The sequence below is a fragment of the Stegodyphus dumicola genome, chromosome X2, assembly GCF_044657685.1.
Source record: "Stegodyphus dumicola isolate Sdum_Otavi_A_Nest chromosome X2, ASM4465768v1".
In the NCBI taxonomy this organism is placed as follows: domain Eukaryota; kingdom Metazoa; phylum Arthropoda; class Arachnida; order Araneae; family Eresidae; genus Stegodyphus; species Stegodyphus dumicola.
This window is the reverse complement of record NC_140781.1, coordinates 17,414,000-17,434,563: the sequence shown is the minus strand read 5'-3', so window position 1 is coordinate 17,434,563 and position 20,564 is coordinate 17,414,000. Positions and strand designations below refer to the sequence as shown.

Genomic DNA, 20,564 nt, shown 5'->3' with positions numbered 1-20,564 from the left:
ACGTTTCCCATTGTAAAGCTTCTTATCAAATTTTTCGGAGAGCGTTACAGCGCTTTGGTTAGCGAGGCTTCTGGAAATACAAAATATGAATTTTCATATGATCACTGTAGAGCAAAAGGTCCAGTTACCAGAATGTTTATTATACGTGAGTACTTAATATCAAAATTTCGTTATATTTATAAGCAAAGTTCGTTGAGGTACTAAAAATTCTCCCTTAAATGTGAAGAAATATCTACTGAAAATCTTAGCTAGAGTCTCTCACAACTGAACTAATTCAATAAATTAGTTCTGAAATACTTGAGTTTTGTTCAGATTTTTATATTTAATTCATTAAAGTAGCATGAAGATTTTATTATTTCAGTTTTGGGGTTCAGAGGAATCATATGTTGTATATTTATAGAATCGTTAGACCTCTAACTTTATAACAGCTTCTTAAAATTATTTATCTTACTTCGAGAAACTTCGTAATTGAAACTACGTTTCGAGAGCAATATTTAAAGGATTTGGGAGGTGAAATACTTTCAAAAAGTCTATATTTCAATTCCAAATTTTAAAAACTAGAGTAGATTTTTCACCTTACACACACACACACACATATATATATATATAGTATGTGTATGTATAATTTGTATATCTGTTACAGTGAAACACCGAAATCTGGAGAATGTCGACTTTCACCGGTGAATGTCAACATTCACATAGCCCCTTAATGTATGTCCGAAATATTTTCCAAATGCTCTTATTTCTGACTTGCACCGGTCAATGTCGACATTCACCATGTACTAATGGTGAATGTTGAACATATAACAATATTATATTTTCTTCTCCGTAATTCAGTCGCGAATAAACGCACTTGAGAATTGAAATAAGAACATGAGAACCTAAAACACACAATACATTCAAAATGAGAAAGGAAAATAATAGAAGTTAAAAACTTACTTAATTATACAGTACGTTCTAAATGAGAAAATAAAATAACGGTAATAAAAAAACTTACTAAATTATGTGTTTCAAATCTTATTTATTGCAACAACTTAAACTATTATGACACTTTATGACCTCTCTTTTCGACTTTCACCAGTCGACATTCTCCAATTTCGGTCTTTAACGGTAACATATCTATTTCTAGTTTAAAAGGCATTGCCTATTTGAAAATGTATGCAAACACCGACTGTTCTTTTCTAAGCAATAAAAATCAGTTTCCAAAAAGTTTTGCTTGGAAGAAATTTCTTGAAGAATGTCTGCATGTGTTTAAATAAAATCCTATTGAAGCGTTTCTTAGCCCTTTACGTAAAACGGTCCCCCACGCAAAGTGTGTGAACAATAGTATTCTCCTGATGGATGCTCTTATTTGCTTTAATGATAGAATATATAATTGCTTCGTTCCCAAATCTACTCAAATTTACTTCATTATCAGAAGTTCTTTGAATTCCTGTGTTCTTAAACTTATCAACTAAGTATTTTCTTTTATTAAAGTTTTGTGTACAGGATATATTGAAAGATATTACAGGCAATGTGATTTGTACCGGTGGAAATGCCATGTCGCAAAATAGATAAATTATGGATTTGCGAAGCAAAAATCAGGAATTTAAAATGTGCTGAAAGAAGTTTAATTCCAAAATAAGGCTCCAATCTACCAGTGGCCAAGTGGGTAAGACAACTGAACTTTCGTATTTGGACTTGTATTCAAACTGAGGCGAAAGAGTTGGATGCTTGTGTTTTCGTGGTGTTTCTCATATGAGACAGTTTCCCTTAGAAAGTCCTCCAAAAAGCATCCTTCTCGCAGGCAGATAACCAGTGTTTTGTCTTAATCAATTAATCGAATCCTAACTCAAACAAGAACGTTAAATTTGAATAAATTAGAGGACGGTTTTTAATTTTTAAAAAACACAAAATTTTTAAGTGGTGGGACAGAATTAATTTCCTTCAAAATGCTGTTTTTTCAGATTTTAATACACTTTATGAAAACATTATGACATATACATGCATGAAAATTTATTGCAGCATAAAACTGATGCTGTCCACATAGCGAACCTGTTTGCTCATATTTATTGAGTTTAAAATCTCTTTACATTGTAAATTAGAGTTAACCGTGTGGATTAATGAATATTTTTTGATATTTTAAATAGGATTAATAATATTTAATTTAAGTTCACTCAATTAACAAAAGTACTTTCTATATTCTCGTAGATTTGCAAGGCAAAAGACAGAGCCTTGCGCCTCTGTACGCAATCAAATTAAATGTATCCGCATATGCCCATCTTCAACAAAGGTAATGGTATAAAACCATGCCATAAGTCCTATAATATTTTTAAACTTTATGCACTCAGAAAATTAATACATATAATAATTTATAATTTTTAAAAGAAACCGTTAAAAAGTACCTTGTTGATAAACAAGAAAAATATGAAAAATCTGAAATAACATAAATAGTACTGCAATTAACATAAAAATTATGTCATTAACATACAAGCTTTTGTTCTAATTTAATTTTATTGCTTTTGATTAAATAAAATCAGCAGTAATTTTTATCAAAATCTTCCTTGATTACTTAATTTATATTTTCGATTGAAAATAATGATATTTGAAAGATGTTTTGGGCCAAGCGAAGATTTTGCATAATATAATATATTTTTTATTTTTTATTTATTTATTTTTTTTTTTTTTTTGAATTTTATTTTAAGTTTTTAGAAGCTTCTTTTCGTTAACATTAGTAACTGGAAACATCACAAATATTTTTAAAGCAGTTTTCGAATTCAGGTATGATCGAACTAAACTGCGTTCCTGAATTGTTTTTAAAATATCAGATGTTGTTTTATTGAACTAGCGCAATTTTCCAAAACTTAATGTTTCTAATAAAATATCTGAAGAATTTATATAATTTGATATTTAAATGCTAAGTAAAAGATGCTCCTTTTTTAAATACTTAAATCCAATGACATGAATTTTTCTCAAGCTAAATACTGAAATTGGAAAGCTATCTCCTTTTTTATTGAAAGATTAAAATACATTTAATTTTCATTTCTACTGTAAAAAAGTAATTTTTGTTCGAAATTATTTTATCAATTGATTCTTGACAATCTGCTTTATTAAACTTTATTTTCATTTTTCTTTAGAATCTGTTGATATAGTCATTTTAAAGCTAAATTTTCACATTTCTCAAGATTATTTTCTCTCATTTTCTGTACAAGTAGACCCTACTATTTATTATTTACTATTCATTTAATTGAAAGCATACGTGAACTACTTTTCTGAAAGGATACTTTCGTCGAGTGTATTCTAGGAAAAAGCGAGTCGTATTTACGTTATATGGGGAGAGGGGGGAGATTGCGGAAGCACCCAAGTAGACAACCCTTTCATTGAGATTCAATAAAAAGTTAATCACTTCGTTACTTGTGCAATTTTTGTATCTTTGGAATATTTTACTCCAGTGCTTTATTTACTTTTTTTTTTTCGTGCAGTATTAAGTTTCATTAAAAGATACGTAAAATTTTAAACCGAGTTGTTTAAAGAGGCTGTAGTTTCAATCCATTGATGCCTTGCATAAATTTGAAATTTTTATAAGCAAAAAGTAAAAATAATGAGCTGAAAATTACATAAAATACATGATAATGATTTTTCTGTTTCACTTTGAATATTTAACCGTTAATATTTAATCGAGTTTTTGATTTAGTTTGGTTAGGATTAAAGAAAAACGCACGCGTTCCACAAGTGCTCAAGAATATGGCACCCTTTTCATAAGCTTTTATTTAGTCCACTCTGGCGTCTCACTTTGAATGGAATTTTGTCATCGATTTTTAATCCACTTTCTAGTAAGCTATCGAGTTCAAATTTTGTACACATCAATGTTTCTCAAAGCCAATGCAATATACTGAAGCGATTTTTTTTTTCAAAATTCGTTTTAATTTTTTTTTTAATGTTTAACCAATTTTTCGGACGTGGCCCGATACTGAGCGTATCAAATTTGTACCGTTTGCATCATCGAACAGATCTGGAAAAACTTTTGAGTAAAACTTCTATGAAAATTGTAAATTAAATTCTGAATTTTTGGCGAATTTTCGAATATCGAATTGAAAATTAACAATCAAAATTTATTTTTTAAATGTATTTCTAAAATTTCGCAACTAATTTGGCACCTCTCTTAGCCGTTCACCTGAGGCAAGTGCCTCACTTGCTTCACCCTTGTTCAGGCTCTAGTAAGAGATTTGTTAGTATTTGGGAAAATTGTACCTGAGTATGAATTTTAAAAAAATCTTGTTAAAAAACACATATATCCAAATATGTATAAATTATTTATGCATCAAAGAATGTCTGCTTTGTCTTAAAATGTGTATAAAGGTCTTAAATTCTCAAAGACGTGTCATATTACAGTATGCGCCAAGTAAAAGAACATACGGACTGTTTAACCAATAACCGCCGCCCTGGCGAGTTAGTGGTTAGTAACTCTGACTGTCGCATCGAAGGGCCCGAATTCGAATCTTGGAGAAGCGATGGATATTTGTAAATGTATAGTGTCTGTGTGGCATGAGGGCACTCTAAATATGCGGCTAGCCGAAAGTCCTCTCGAGGGGTTGGTGGTAGGGAAAGAGAAGTGGTATACTTTCGGACCTGTACATCTCGGATGCTCTATCTCAAAATCGGAGATGGATGTGAGCTACAGGCGGGCTATCACCTACATTGTGCTCAAAGCTCTTGCCAATGACAAGCGCATTTGACTCCTTCCCACGATGACGGTCGTGGGCTTGTGCTGGCCACTGTCAGGCAAGGGAGATTGGTAACAACAACAAGCAATAGCCAAATTTATATTTTTTGGTTTATGACACTTAATCTTATTCGTCTTAAAAAAATTATAGCTGTTTTTTCGAAAAACCAGTGTAGCGAGAGGCAGTTATGACTTAAAACTTATTTACAATGTATGTGGGAGGGCAAAGGGACTAGGAAACCTTTCTCCTTCTATAAACCATTCGGGGATACCAGAATCTTTATTCGTGGATCCCTGGACACGTTGCCATTAAGGGGAATGAATTGGCGGATATTGCAGCTAAAACTGCAACCACAATGTACAATCTTCAGATTCCACTAGCAGACATCAAAGGGTTTGTCAAAAGCAAAATTCTCAGCAAATGGCAGAAGCAATGGGATGACAAAGTATATAACAAGCTGAGAAATGTAAAACCCACCATTGGATACTGGCCATGTATGGCTAATAGAAGGGAGGATGTCCTGTCCTCTTGACTCGACTGAGAATTGGCCATTGTCGCCTGACCCATGAGTATCTTCTGAAGGGAGAAGAGAATCCCAGCTGCCCAAACTGCAATGCAGATCTGACAGTCCATCACATCTTGCTGGAATGCCAGAGTTTTAATTATTTTCGCCAAAAACATTTTAATTGTTCAGAACTGGACTTAGGAAATTTAATTGGAAAAACACATCATCGTAATTTGTTTCTGTTTTTAAAAGATATTGGCTTTTATAATAGACTTTAACCTGTTTTTTAAAAGATATCAGCTTTTATCATAGATTGTAATCTTTTTACCTAAGCTGGAAGTTTTTACAAATGACTAATTGCATTGTTACCATTTGTCTGGCGCAGATAACCTTGACAGGTTTTGTGCCAAATTACAATAATCCAATCCAATCCTTTTATAAACCACCTTTGTTGCTAAGCATGTAACCATATCACACAAGACATATAACATAAAAATGTGCATCTAAATCGAGAGTTAAATAAACAGTTATTTCCAACTACGGATGCGTTAACCCAATTTAATTTCCTATTTGTGTAATAGTGTAATAATAAAATAAAGTGTAGAGACATTAGGTCATTAGAAATGCCGGAGAGATAAAAAATGTGGAATCGAACCACGGACCTCTGGAATAACGACCCAGCGTGCAGAACAACGACACCACGAAGGCAGGCTGGGAAAGTGGGAGAAAAAATACCTTATAAAAGTATTATGCTTCTGATTTAAATGAAATGTGAACTACTTTAACACAGCTTTCACACGATTAAAACATTTTGAAACTAACAGCTGCACGACGTTTTCATAGTTTTGCCCGCACGTAATGCGAATGCTAGCAATTTTAGTTAAAAATTCCTCTGCCAAAGCATCTCCATTCAGGTAGAATCTTCATGTGCTTTGCCATTATCGATTAAGAGATCAAAATTTATATGTGGCATGTTGATTATATATGCACAAATACTTAAAATAACTACAGTAATATTTATTCATCCAAAATTCAAAAATATATCATACAGATATTTGTTATATAGAGAAATAAATACTGAGAGTAAGGTAAACTTCTGAGCGAAGGCGTAGACATATTTTTGCTTTAAATAAACGAGAATTTAATGCAACTTTAATTTGTTAGCTTTGAAACAGTTTACTTATTCCTGTGTTCTAGAACATTGTTATATATTTATTGATGATAGGTAATGCATTGTAATATACGAGTGTGTTGCAACCCTTCTGGCCGATAATAATCGGCCTCATGGTTGTCGCAGCACACCCAATACAGATTAAAACAACAATACAGTTAGAAAAATCAAATTACAACTTCCAATATTGTTGTGTTGCCGTTTATTATGCTCACCAAATCCTTTGCAAATCTAAACTCTTTCCTGCGGCAGGAGAATTCCTTTATGGTACAATGTTTCCTAACATGTCGCAATAATATGCAGTCTTCGACAAAATGTTGCGCATTGCCTTCAGCACTAGAAAAATTACGAAGACTATTATTTTGCAAATTAAATCTCTTCATGTACGCCAAGAAGCGCTCGTGTTCAGTAATTATTTGAATGTAATCTCATACCATTCGCATACTTTTAGAAACTTGAAAAATTCCCCAAATAATCTTTCTTTTTTCTAGAAATTTTCCATTTCTTTTCCCAGCAATCATAGTGGAAATTCTTGATTTTACCAATAACAATTCGTTTTTATACCTGAATATCTAACATATCCCCGGCATTATCAATAGCATCCTCCATGGCCAGTATGTCGGCCCTGTCATTGCCTATAACATCAATATGGACTTTCTCTCAGTTTCACTTCATATATTTCTCAATTTTTACAAGGAGTCCTTTTATAGATATGAGACCAAAATATTAGTGTTATCAGCATCTGCTAGTGCTTCCATACCAGATAATGAGTCTGGTATGATATATATTAATATATATTTTTAAGCTAATTCGGCTTGAAAAATCGAACCGTAAGGTGAAAGTATTGATGATTAGGTGTTCGAGTTTGGGATGGAGTTTCAGTAACGTATTTTTAACAACAAATATCTAACGTATCAATTCATCAAAGTGTCACTAGAAACAACGAATAAACGTAATTTATAATGAACAAGTGAGAAGGAGTTATTGCTGCGGAATTCAATTAGAACTAGCCAAGCTCACCTTTTCAGTGCTTTGAATAGCAGTTTGTTTGTGATCTTGTTTAATTTTCCTGTCGAAATCTTACAGTACACAGTACATTAGCTGACTTTGACTTTCAATGTTTTTCTCCGCCCATCCCCCCTTTTCTGGCAATAAATTCATTTCCAATATTATTTAGAAGTAACGAAATTAAATTTCCAACGTGTTCCAGTGCGACATGTCTTTGTTGTTATAAGCAGGAACAGGGTAGTTTGTCAGGGTGCTTTAATTAAGACTGGTGCTTTCAAATTGGTGAAATTTAAATTTCGTATTAATTCGAATTATAAGATAAAAAAGAAATATTTGTTATTGCATCAAAATCATTTTATTCCAATATTTTATCGAATATATGCTCGCAGTGAATAAACAGGTTAGAGTAAATTATTGCATACTCTTAGAAACAAAAATAATCTGAATTAAAATTTTAAAAGTAAGTATGCCACTTTGAGTTATAGAATGTAAAATAAATTATAATTTTAAGGTAAACTATAAGATAAAGATTAGTCCACTTTTAAAGAGTAAGAAAAATATAGAGGATCTCTGTTCCGTTGTTAGTCGAGGGAATAAGACCACGGCTGGCTAACAGTTTGCTTTCAGGCTATGAAACGAATAGCCATGGCCGTTTTGACGATTTTCACCGTGCCTACTTCAAATACTAGCTAAAATCTTTTTTAATATTTTTCTCGAGAGCATCTTTATCGAGGAAGTTAACTTCCAATTGCTTTTCTGTTTCTTGACGCAAATGGTCTATTGACATCTTGCAAGCCCACCCGACCGCAATGGGCACGGCTTCCATTCTGCGTAAGACAAAGCAATAAGCTATAATTTGAATCAGTTACAGACTAGCTAATATGGCTGAATTGATGTTATTCGTAATCCTTTGATATGAACTTCAGTCATATCAGGTTTACGAATTTTATCATTGTCAAGAAGCAAGGTTTTGCCCGTTCTTGGCTTAGGGCACCTTATGGGTGACATTCGAGTTTTCCCAACCACGTCCTAATTTTGAAGAGGCTTTCTCATTTTGTCCTTTCCCTTTTCATATAGTGGTCGAAATCGGGGCATTTTATCCGCTTCTCTCCCCCATCCCCTTCATTAGAAACCCCTACTGACAAAATCTTTCCCGTTTCATTCCCTGCTATGGTCCAATTCCCCTCCTCAGTACCATGGAGGTAAAAATAAACTATTTCCTGTTTCCATGATCCTGACGAAAGACTGAAATTTCCTCAATTCTTCTCCTTTTCAAAACGTTCGTTGCTGAGGGGTTCATTTGCTGTTTAGCAAAGCTGTTGCTGTGAAGCAATTTCAAAATGATGCTTAGGCGTGAAATGCAATTCTGTTTTAATCATATATAATTATTCTGAATTTGCCACTTGATTTTTTCGTCCGTTTCGGTTAAAAACCTGATCACGAGTTCAATAAGACCTGAATTTATTGAAACCGGATGTAATCATCCAGCTGTAATCTTTGAAGGTACATCATATAAATTAAAAAAGAAATTTAAAAAAGGGCAATAAATTGTATTTCTTCAAAAAATCACTGCAACGAAATTGTATTGATAAATTTTGAAAATGATGTATTACAAGAAATACATGCCTGCTTTCCTAACATACCTAAGATCGAGATAGAGAAATGTATCACAAGTGCCCCCCCCCCCGAAAAAAAATTATAAAATAAATAAGTAAAATCTGAAAGCTTTTAGATTTTACATTACGCCCAAAGGGACTTTCTAACGTTTTTTGCGTTACCTTTATTTATTAAATATCATGCTTTTGCACTTAAAGCATAAAAATCAGCTCAAGAGCAATATCGTAAAATAATTTTAAAATGAGCATATCTTTAGAATTTCCGATACACAGTCTCGCGCGCTGGAGATACATTTTTTTTGACATTGTTCGTTTTGAAATAGTTGAGTTTGTTAATCAAAAATTTTACAAAATATGAAATAGATAATAAAACAAATTCCAAATTTGGGCTTCCAGATGCCCATATTCGGGTAGGAACGAACGTTATGCAAAATTTGATGGCTCTAGTTATCGTTGTTTTATCACAATTCGAAAAGCATACTACATACATTTATGCAGATTCTTCACATTATTTAATTTCTTCAAATATAATACAGGGCTATAATATTTGGTGGCAGCAATTTGAAAAGTAAACCGACATTTATAGTGAACCAACGCAAAATGCCAAAACGAAATTAGTAGTCCTTCTGGCAAATTCTCCCTTTGAACATTTAAAAAAACAATTTCGGTAATCTTACTCCAATTCAGCTCGCTCCAATTTATAACGATACTGCATTACCAGATTCGTCATAGAAATATATAAATTTGAATTTGTAAATTCTTCGATTTACATTATTACGATAAATTAAGTTTATCTTCCATGACTAAGACCGAAGATGATTTAATTTAACCAGAAAAACAATTCTTAATTATTGATGATGTTACATAAGAAAAAATGTAATGAAGAATATTCTTTATGTTTATTTTACGGTGTGTACAAGATTTATTATTATCATTATTGCTTGTGTGTACATAAACTAGTTTTAATAAAATAGGTGCAACATTTGAAGAGTCATATTCCATCTTGAAAAAAATGAAATTAATCAGACTGTTTCTATTATTTTGCTAAACAAATGTTCTAGAATGCTCCAAAAACAGCAAATTATGTAGCCGTAGTTAGCAAAGGAAAATTATGACTTCATGCCAATTCATTCGATGGGAAACATAGGATCTCCTTTTTTTCTCTTCAGTCCTAAAGGAAACAATCATTGATATTTTCCAATTCTTAGCGCTTCCGAAACGGAAGAAGAGAATAACAAAAGTTGTTCAATAACTAAAGAAAGTACTTCTATGACTCCTCTGTTAATGCAACGAAATTTGCCTAAATTAGTCTTGACTTCGGGAAGCATATGCAGCAACAGCAATGAACATTAAAGTCTATCATATGCATAGATATTTATAAGACTGTAAAATATACTTTTTGGGGTTCATGATGGAATATAGTGATAAATATGCATCATGTTATAGAGTTTTTAAAAATTACAAATAATTACATATGTAAGACTTTGTACAGACTTTGTAACTATATGAATATATATGTATACGAATCATAAAATTAAAGTTCGTCTTTTTTAGATTCTATGTATACATATTGTATAAATTCATCATTCATTAATAGTATTATGTATAATAATAGAAAAAAGTATTATTAATGTCTCCAATTGTAACTTTTTAATTCCCTTGAATTTGTAGTGTATTTGTTAAATGGTCATGGACATAGTTATTACAATGAAAAAATTAACAGAAAACTATTAAGCTTATCTAACAACTGATGGTGAAAGGAAAATTATAGTTAAATTGCTCTTAAATCTCCATTAGTGTAAAATAGCCGTTTTTCTTATTGACATTAGATTAAATTAATTCCATTATATATTAGAAAATAATTATAGTAAATTCTGTATTGGCGACGTCTCAAGAGGTCATCTTCTAATAAAGAAATGCATTTTTTGAGAGAGTAAATAAGCACTGGAAGTGAACATAACCTTTCTAAGGTTCAATATTCCAAAATCCTCTAAAGCCGTAAATAGCAGCGTTTAATGAGAGCCCGTTATATTTTTAACAAAGCATTTATATTTATTTATCCTAATTACACATTTGCTACATTTTATTTTATTTCAAAGCAGTAGGACCGCGGTTCTGTTGCTTCAAAAGTATGTGAAATTAAAAAAATGGACATTTTGCAAAATATGTAACTGGATTCAGATACACACATTTTGAACATACCTGAAATGCATTATTCTACTCAGAATAAATTTGCTTAAAGGAAATATTTAACAAATAGTAGAAATCAAAAGCTATGTCAGTTCAAAGTAGCAAGGGTCATCTTGTCTAAACCGTTTTAATTGATGAAAATAAGTGTTTGCTTTGTCGCAAAGTGACGTTTCAAACAGCGGATGAAACGCGAAAGAGAGAGAATATTTAGGAGAAGGCAGTGGACGAAACGACACTATTTCGAACTGGGGATGATGAAAAGAGAAAGGACGAAACGTACTAAGCCATTCTGAAGGAGAATCTCTTGGGGGGGGGGACGAATCCGAGGATTTCCTATCTCTGGAGAGGAAATTTCGGCTCGATACTATTTTAAGGATCCCTTTACAGAGTACAGTAACAAATATTCTTGCCTTCTCCGGGATTCGAACCACATGCCAATATGGCGGCTTGACTGAATTATGAATCTAGTATATATTTTATAAATCGAAATCAGTATTAACTTAATTTGCAGTTAAAGTCCTTTGAAACAACATCAGTACTGGAATTAAGGTCACTTGAGATTGAAAAATAATCTGAATGAAACCGTGTCCATGCTAAATAAAATAGTTACCTTATAAGGTATTTCTCCCGCCTTCTTCGCATGGCTTCGTGGTGTAGTGGTCTGCACGCTGGGCGCGTATTCCAGAGGTTCGCGGTTCGATTACGGCGAAGGTGTTGAATATTTTTCATCTCTCCTGCTTCCAAAAATACCTAATGTCTCTACACTGGCGCCCGAACTAAAAGGGTGGTGGGTAGTGATGCTCCCCATCCAGGATTTGGCGACTGGGTCTCCTAAAAACCCCCAGTCGCCTTTTAAAAGGGGGAGTACATAAGGTATTTCTCCCGCCTTCTTGGCATGCCTGCGTAGTGTGATGTTCTGCACGCTGGGCGCGTATTCCAGAGGTCCGTGGTTCGATTCCCGGCGAAAGCATTGCTGATTTTTCATCTTCTCTGCTTTTAAAAATACGTAATGTCTTACAACCTGTGCTAAATAAAATAGCCACTTTTGCTAAACAACATATTTACCTATGTTACTCAAATTAGGCATCGATAAATAATATAGGTAATTAATTATTTAAAACCAGTCCACATACCATATTTTTAAAATGCGAATTTAAACTAGAATACAATAAAAAACTGCTGCATCAAAAAAAAAAAAAAAAAAAAAAAAAAAAAAAAAAAAAAAAAAAAAATTGGTTACTACGTTTCAATTAAGTATTTAGTTTAAGTAATAATACCTTTATTGTGTTATTCTTAATTGCGAAAAATTATCAATTTCTTTTCGAATCGCGACTGCTCATTTTTGCTAGAGGGGGGGGAGACAGTTGAGTGTTGACGGGAAGCGGAGACACCGTCATTCTATCAAGGGTTAGGTGGTATTGTCTCGTTTTCCTGCGTATCAAGCATTAAGAGATACATCAAATAACATAGCAGGATATTGTTACCGCTGTGGCTTAGAATGTAATTGCATAATATCATATACTCAAATTACTAGACATCAATTTCTCCTGTTTTTTTTCTGTTTTGTAATTCCGTAAACGACGGAATAGAAGAGTTTCACTTTCACGGATTAGAATTTAAAACCGTCAGACACAGTTATCTGTAAAAAATGAATTAGAAATGTTTTGAAACTCTACTGTTGTCAATACTTGACAGCGAGCCTGTAAACCCCGGGACCATTGACATCTTGGCAAGTCAACGACTACAGGATTCTTTTTAATATTTCTGTGCGAAATCTTTTAAATTTTAAGCCTTATTTTCTTAAAATAAATGTCTCACTTTGCGTATCATATTTAACTTTACAAAGTACAGTAATAATTATTACTCTACTCTAAAGGGATGTTATTTATTTCAACACATATTACTAGCTACTTAAACAGCTTTAAGAGAACGGAACAGTCTAAGTCCAGCTCGAAAGAAGCTAGTATCTAGCATCTAGCACTTAGGCTGAGCATTTTAAAGCTGCGTCTGTGTTCTTACAACATACGCTTCATAGAAATGTGGTGTGAAAAATGGGAGATAATAAGATAGCCTTAATAACTAAGGCATGCGCTTCTTGGATGTATGAGCAATACGGCCCGATAGGATAGTAATTGCTGAGATAAAATTATTAGTGTAAACAAAGTAAGCTGTTACGATTAAAAAAGTAGTAACTTTGCTATGTAGTTTTTCAACGTACACCTGGAAGCAGACTGTGACTTTCTGAATTTTTGAAAAATTATTTCATTGCCAAAAAGAGAGCTATATAATGGACTGTAAACTTTTTGATGTTTTTAGTTCCTTTCATTTTACCACCTATTTCTATACATCATTGTCTGTTGGTAGTATATTCACACATTCGCACATTTAGCGAGTCGGCTGCTTCCACATTATTATTTTCAGATGCTGCTAACTACAAAATAGCGCACAGTATAACTAAAAATTCATTAAAAATTTCATTATACACTCATTAAAAATTTCAGAAAAACTTCGGCTATCATGCATGTGAACACGAGCAACCATTTCTAAATACTGCATTCATGAGAAATAAATGGCCCACCAGCGGCCGAGCGGTAAAGACGCTGAACACTGGTAGTTCCGTCCGAGGTTCGAATCCTGCGAACGGGCTGGCTGCATAGGCGTTTTCGTGGTTTTCCCCATGTGTAACGTGTATACGAGCCAGTTTCCCTTAGAAAGTCCTCCACGAATGCATCCCTCTCTTTAGGCAGATAGCCCTCGTGTGCTTTGCCATAATTAAATAATCTAATCCAAATCCATGAGATAAAATGTTGAACTACAGATTGTTTTTTAAATAATTCTTTAGTGATCAATAAATTCCGTATTTCTTCCCTGATTTAAAAGTTACAAGGTTAAATAAACCAGAAAGACATAATAACTTGTTACTGTCGTGAGTTTTTATAAATAACAAAATTCACTTGCCCAAACCAATGGGTTGTGTTTTTAAGAAATTTTCTACATTTTTTATAAACATTTCAAAATTTAAAGCGCAAATGATTTTATTTTTATTTACTTATTTATTTATAATAATTATTTTTTCATTTATTTATTTATTTACTAAATAAGTATTCCCTTTAGAATACATTTAATAATGTGGTAAATCGGCAAACAGCCATGGATTTCTTAAAATTTTGAGCCATCTAAGGAATTATAATGCTGGAAAAAAATTTAAGAAATTTTTAATTCACTGACCTTTTTTAACATTGAAACTAAAACGGATACCTGGTCCCCTAGTCAGCTACCAGCAGTTAGCCACCGATTTTTAGTTACATATTACTTTGTACGATAGTACCAACTTCAGAAATTTACAGAGAAAAGTACTGAATGTAAAGGTTAGCTAAACAAAGCTGTTAGAGAAGTTTAATTTACACTTATGTAATCTTCTCACGTTCTGACTTCAATATAGCATGGTAAAAGTATATGTGTTATAAGAATCCAAAGTTATGCCGAAATTTGAAAGTTGAAAATAAGAGCATAATTCTGTCAGTAAAGGTTCACAATTCGAAGTGTCTGTTTGGTAAACTGGACCCAATTCCATTAAAAAGCCCTCTACGAAATCCTCTCTTCCCTTAGACAATCATCCCTCGAATACTTTGCATTAATCAATTAATCCATTTTTGGAGAGGGGAGAAAACTTACTTCGTTTCTTTGTGAGTGTAAAATTACATTACATCCATTTCAGACATAGAAAAAAAGCATTTAATTTTACAGAAAAGATACCAAAATAATGTTCAATACATGCTACTGCATAGCGAATCAAAGCTTGGAGAAAAAAGGTTTCTGATTTATTCCGACTTAATTTTTTATTAGATTAAAAGATTCTTCCACCAGATGGGGGAACTCAATTTATATTATTTCATTCACCTAAATAGGATGCCATTTTCTCATAAGAAGGAACAAATTTTGATATTTCTTCTGTAATAGGACCCTTGTTGAAGAAATTTGTTTAAATTGAAACACTCTGAAATTTTCCTATAATATTCAAAGAGAAAAATAGCAAAAAGTGAAGCAGTTAGTTAACCTTCCAGCACGCTCGTATGCGCAAAATTTACAACAAATTCAATTTTTAATGCACATTTTTCGCATATCGAAGCTGAGACGTCTGAATGCCATTTCTATTCCTCTTTTCTACCCTTCCCCACATCATGGAATCTGTCAACAGGAAGTCATTTGACTTTTTTTTTTACAGGGCATTTGTGCTACGTAGCAGCTTTTCCGTAAAAGTTACGACACGCTCGTGTTCGTGGGTGAAAATTTGGAAAATATTTTTTTCTCAAATATTTTGTAATTTTGTGTTATTAATTGCCGTGTATTATTTTAATTTGAATATATTTGGCTCTGTAAATTTTATATCAGTTTGCATGACAAAAAATATGTGCAACCAGCTGATTTTGCTCGCATTCTTCAAGAATTATCTGATGAAGAAAAGGAAAACAAAGAAACCTTTGGATGGGAGAACAAGAGCGATTTCTATTCCTTATTTTCTTTTATTTGTATTTTTTAGAAATAAATAAAAATATTAAAGTTAGTTTAAAGTGCGTTTTTGTAACCAGTAAGAAGTAAATTTCCTTGCAGAAGTAAGTAATGCTAAACTTACTTTTTTTTCCTACCAAGGTGTTTTCCTTTTTTATTTGTCTATACTTGCCTTTGATGAATATTATAATTAGCTTCGATTTTAAAATATAATTATTAAATAATAAATTTAAAAAGTTCTATAATGAAATACATCATTGCATTTCCATCTCGCTAACATAAGAACTTAATAATTTACTTATATTTGAATGTGATATCATTTGTACTTTGCAATAATAAGATTAATATTTTATTTCTTAACAAATTTATTATCAATATTCAGTCATTTCTGTCATTTTTCGTGCTAAAAACGGTAAAATAACGGATGTCGTAAAAAATACGACGCGCGCGTCCTGGAAGGTTAAGGCTAGTGCGAGACTATATAAAAAACACTAAAAAACTATATTAGAGGCAAAATAAATAATCTTTAATTGAAAGATAAATTTTAAACATTAATTAAAATTTTGTGCTATATTCTTTTGATTCACATAATAGATACTTATCTCAAAAATCTGGCACACTTGTCATGAATTTACGAAATTTATGAACTCTGTATTATTCGTCATGTTAACCTGTTTTCAAAATAATCTCCATCAAGAGAAAGTTACTGTATAATTGTGTATTCTATGACTTTTGAATACGAAAAGCACTTTAATTTTATACTCAATAAAGGTTATTCTCAACGTAGATTACACTTATAAACAATGAGCAATTTTTAACCTGATTAAAATAACAAATATCTCTTGCTACGATAATATTTATTTTAATCAAAATAACTTCTAATGCTAAGTTCAAATACTCTTCTAATACTAAAGCTTTATTTAGCGGAATCTGGTGTTATTTTTTAGTAGGAATTTTGCTATTTAAGCAGGAAGCACTCTTCTGCACATTTCAGTTAAAACTGGGCATAAGCACACTCTTTTAAAGAATCTACGTGTGTGCTTCAACAAATGTTTCCTCATCGTATAATTTCTAAAGGAAGAAAGGTACCTGGCTGGCGTATTCCTGTTACTGTTACTCTTCGCCTGTTCTCTCTGGTTCTATCTCAAGTAATGGGATGTATTTCAGCAAATGTATTAGCTAAAAATTAACATACAAATATAAACTCTGAATGTTATTGGAAGTTGTAGATTAAGCAGTATGAACAGGAAAATGCATGTGAAATGTTTGGTAGACGTTTCCCAAAGAAAAGTGACTGTGTGGAAAGGATTTTGCTAATGTTTTTTCCTCAGTAATTCAAAACTAATAATAATAATAATAATAATAATAATAATAATACAGTTGTATTTATACCTAACCAGACGTAATCTGTTATTTGGGTCTAGAATGAAGCCCAAAATAATTTTACAAAAAAAAAAAAAAAAAAAAAAATTCTCATTGTAGTAATTTTGTACCTATACCTAATTCATAAATGCTCAGAAAAAAATTTTAAACGTTGCCTTGTATTGTATAGTTAATAAGTTATAGATTAGAATCACTAAATTTTTATTATGTATGCCAAAATCAATTTTAGCTCTGGCTAGAGAATGTAGAGTCATTAGTTTGCTTTGAAGCAGGAGACATAGCACATGTGCAATGCCATTTTCGGAGCTCCAACCCTGGACCTCTCGAATACACGTCATATATGCTTCCAATTACATCTCGAAGACATGCGGAGAGGATGGATAAAAAAACCTTATAAGAAGATGAAACCAATCACCTTTTTACTCAGGAACGAGATGGTTGTACGAGATATATAGCTTGAAGCTACTGCGTAGTAGATGAAATCAGAGAGATGCAGATAGATGGGCCAAGTACAAAACATAATTTATTCGTCGACATTCTTGAAATATCTTTTCAGTTGTATCTTAATTTATTATGACATATCCTTGATTGGTACAGCAAAATGGGTGGAATCTGCACTCTCTCTCTCTATATATATATATTACCTTAATTTAGCGATTTTCTTTTGCACTCTTTACATAATCCTTAATCCTTATCGAATATTTAAAGCGGTGAATATGAATGGATTATTGGAGTCTATTTCATAATAGAACCAACAAGAATTATTAAAAAAATATAAATAATTTTTAAGTGCATACATATTCATATCTACAGATCTAATGTGTCTAAAGAGTACGAAGGAGAATGTTAAATTCTGAAGGGGATTTACCGCATCCGAATGGATCTAACTGAAACATTCATTTAATATTATATTTTAAAAACTTTCTATTTCATTAACTTAAGATTCCAAGTTCAGTACAGGAAATTACAAAATCTTCGTTTAAGTTTTTTTAGCAATGTTTATTAATGATTGGTAAGCAAATAGGTCAAACAATTATATTAACTTCAGTCTAATTACTCATAGCAAAATTAATTAATCAGGTAAAGCAATGAGCTGTTTTTACAAGTAATAAATTAAAACGCTATAAAATGCAAATGACTTGTAAAGAGCTTGAGACATTTAGAAAAATCACACTATTATGAAATAAAAATGAAGAATATGATCTCTCGGCAATTTAGTTAGTGCTTTGTAATATTTAGTCAAAATATCTGCTTGTTTAGTAGCAGTGCTAATTTACAAATTAAAAATCAGGTATTGATTATTGTTACCATGAAAAAACAGCAAATGAAAATAAGCCAAAGCATTGAAGATAACCTCAGTTTCAAGGCTATTCATCTAATTTTAACTCTGAATATTTACATATATTCTTAGGGGGGGAGAAAGAAAAGACACGTGCCGAAAGAAATCGATCAAATGCTAATTGTTGCACAGCAACTTGACTCTTCAATTACTGACAATTGACTGTTCAAGATATGAAGGGTTATGGAAGTTAAGAATAATATTAAAACAAACCTAAACTGTTAATTAAAACAAAATTAATTAAAAATTCATACTTATTTGAGATAAAAGTGCTGAATCTATTTAATAGCATAGGAAAAAAGAAGCCTAGAAAAATATTATTTGCCTCGTATAAAATGAAATAAATTGGAAGTTAATTTTGTTTTAAGAATTTCTCAGAAATTTATTAATGTTCTCCAAATCCATGAAGAAATAGAATGCAAAGGGTTTAAAAATTTTACATCCGAAATACATTTGCTTTGAGTTTTTCAGTTTTATTTGTGACGTATCAATATAATAAAACAATAATAGACGCATTTTCGAAGCGTGAAGTATTCCATACCTGTTATTGTATTTTCTTCTTGTAATTTTAGTAGAGTTATGATATGTCTTTTATATGTCTGTAGGCTATATTACATGTTGTGCTGGATAAACTGGAAGCACATGCTTCCTGCTGCAAATTTTGGCTATGCTTTTGTACCAATAATTTACTATAAATATGTTTATTAGGTTATGTAACCTTATAACATGTAACTGACATCTCTGCATTATAGCTAACTTAAAATATCTCTAAATTAGTCAGTTAATAAAGCTAGAAAGTCCATTATAGTGTAACTAATAACATGTCAAAACAATAAAATTTGGCAGGACGTAAATCCACTCTATAGGTTTTCAGCACATACCTTCCTATTATTTACGGCAAACAAATTTAGAGTAACACTTACATTTATGGAAATTTTTGAGGTGATTTTTAGTATTAATGTGTATTTTAAAAAGGCAGTTTTCTGATCTGATTTGAGTTAGCATTAAAAAAAAATAATTTTCACCATGTTTATGCATGTCAATTGAACTTTATTACATGCAAATATTTTCTGTGCAAAGAGAGAGGAATAAAAGATTATATTTGTTCAAATTTAACGTGTTGAAAATAATATTCATTTTGTATTGCGCTGGGCTAATGGTCAGTATACGGAGAAAATATAACGTTTGCTAAATTTATCACAACAATTCATTGTTTAAATTTTTTATACCACTGAATGCACCTGGGCTAAGTAATATTCTAACTCATACAACCAAATGTAATGCTTTATCCACTATCATGGTAACATTTAATAATAACATTCCCTATTTTTACTTTCGCTTTCAAATGAATAACTTATTTACTGCATAAGAATTTGCATAATATTCTGATAGATCTGAGTTGCACTAATTTAAAGTCTTAATAAATGACTTTTAAACACCATTTTTGAAAAACCTTATTTTTTATTCTGTGCATTTTACGAAAATGCATATTAATTCGTTATTTCCAATTGTTGGAATATTTCCCTGAAATAATATTTCACAAAAAATGAAGAACTTAAAGATTTAATCGATTAATCTTACGAATATTTTGCACTCAAATTATATCCAAAAGGCAAAATTGTAAAATTCATTAATGGAAATAATATTTGCATCGAGTATTATTTTCAGTTTAGCAAAATTTTAAATCTAACCCATCATCTCATGAAATTTTCTAATTTCCTGTGAAGTGGATTAAAAATCAAAAATTTTGCAACTTAAAATAGAAGTCATGTTTTAAATTTAATTAATACGTTTATATCAGTCACTCACCAGATCGAACGCAGGATTTTTCAGTGCTTGCGAAATTATGAAGATTTGCAGGAAATTTTGCAAAATATACCATCTGAAGATAATGTTTACTTTTTTCATAAAATTAATTATATTAATTTGGAAATTTTAAGAACAAAATTGAAAAAAAATGAAATGAAATGAAGTTAAGATATAATTTGAGTTTCAATTAACATGAATATTACTGAAGTAAAATATTGAACCCAATATAATTCAGTTGTCATACTCGTAAACGGAAGTATAATATAAACCGAACGCTTTCTTCGTCAATTGCAACAAAAACGAAACTTTTTACCTAGAAAAATATGCTTAA

General features: G+C 31.6%; 1 protein-coding gene and 1 long non-coding RNA gene across 8 annotated transcripts in view; one reads left to right on the top strand and one right to left on the bottom strand.

Moving 5' to 3' along the window:
• LOC118193656 (silk gland factor 1-like) overlaps positions 1 to 20,564 on the bottom strand; it is a 232,912-nt gene that overhangs the window by 29,351 nt on the left and 182,997 nt on the right. The gene's annotated exons all lie outside the window — the stretch shown is intronic.
• Positions 1 to 20,564, top strand: part of LOC118191773 (uncharacterized) — a 478,434-nt gene that overhangs the window by 295,117 nt on the left and 162,753 nt on the right. The gene's annotated exons all lie outside the window — the stretch shown is intronic.